Source organism: Micropterus dolomieu, linkage group LG02, assembly GCF_021292245.1.
Source record: "Micropterus dolomieu isolate WLL.071019.BEF.003 ecotype Adirondacks linkage group LG02, ASM2129224v1, whole genome shotgun sequence".
Lineage (NCBI taxonomy): Eukaryota > Metazoa > Chordata > Actinopteri > Centrarchiformes > Centrarchidae > Micropterus > Micropterus dolomieu.
In genome coordinates, this window is record NC_060151.1 from 5,062,709 (window position 1) to 5,064,206 (window position 1,498).

Sequence of the window (1,498 nt, forward strand, 5' to 3'; positions counted from 1 at the left end):
TATGCGTGATGATGACAGGAATAGAAGTCTTTGGAACAACGCTGGGAGCAGACGGCTTTACATGCCAGCAGGTGGAGACAGTTGTTTGTGGCAGTGAGTCAGAGATCTGTTCAGTGAGCGGTGGTGCGTCCAGGTGTGCTGCATGAATGATTAGTCATTCACGTAAATCATGTGTGGACCGCACCGCATGCTGTATGTGCGCAGCTAACATTTCTGAGCCCCGTTTGTTTGGGTGAAGTCCGTCTATCTTAAAAAGAGACATTCTTTGCCAGAAAATATTAAAATTATCCACATAACACACACGGTGAGCCCTGCAGGCGGACTGGAGCCAGTCGTGGAGGCCAAAGAGTCTACTGAAGCGGCCAGCACCACGACCAACTGTGGGAATGGGACCAGAGATAAAAACGGACTTTCCACACTGCTTTAAAAAGTTAAGAAGACGGTTAAAATCTAATTTTGTCAGCTCAGACTGCCGAAGAGCTGTGTCATTTGTTCCGACATGGACTATCACTCTTGTGATGGAGGACGGGAGCGACGGCATCAGGTCCTGGAGTTTTTTTAAAATGACAGCCGTGGTGGCACCGGGGAAGCAGTGAGTGGTAGTGTTAAAGAAACGGAGGTTTCTGGTTGTGGAGTCACCAATTATTAGTGTGGTTGGGGAGAAAAGAGGACGAGGAGATGCCGGTTGTGGGGTTCCAGAGCAGAATCTGCTTCAACACTGTGTGCGGACTGAGGATGGAGTGTGTGAGCTGTTGAGTGTTGTGTTGGAGTAGCAGTAACAGACCTGAGAGAAGGGCTACCCGACGGTGCAGGGTAGAGACGGCCTCCGGAGCGTCTGATCACAGCCTCCTTCAGGATCCTACGTTGGAAAGCGGAGGTTTTTGACCGGGATGACGGCCGCCGATCAGGCCCGGCGGCAGACCGGCGGCCCAGTGCAGGAGATGTAGCCGGTGGAGGAGATGCAACAGTATCGGCAGGCACTGTGCGCTGAAAGAGATCCGTATCAGGGAGACTCGAAGCCGCAGGTGCATCCGCTGGATTGACCGGAGTGTCGTTAGACAGGGCTGCATAGCGGTTGGAGAGGCCGATGTGCGGAGGAGAGGCAGCCCCATCCGAGCCTCTCTTGCAGCCACGGACCACCACTTAAGCCCAGGTTGACTGATGCTTTGGAGTCGAGCAGGATGAAAGCCTGGGAAGGCCAGAGGGGTCCCAAAACACGGTGTCCTGGATGTTGCGGTTGCGCTAAGAGAAACAATCTGTTTGGCTTGTACTGAAGCCGCATCCATAAAGCCAGTCAGCAGGGAATCTTTCTCTTTGAGTTCCTCTGAAAATCGTCGGATGTGTTCCATAAGGTCAGCAATCTTCTTGTTCGCTTTCTTAAGGAGTGTGCAGTCCTCAGAGGGCAGAGTTATTTCGGCTAGCATAGTCACCGGAGCTTTGTTGCGATCAGTAGCGTTGATCGCGTTTTTACGGTCATCTAGCTTAAAATCCATGTCGG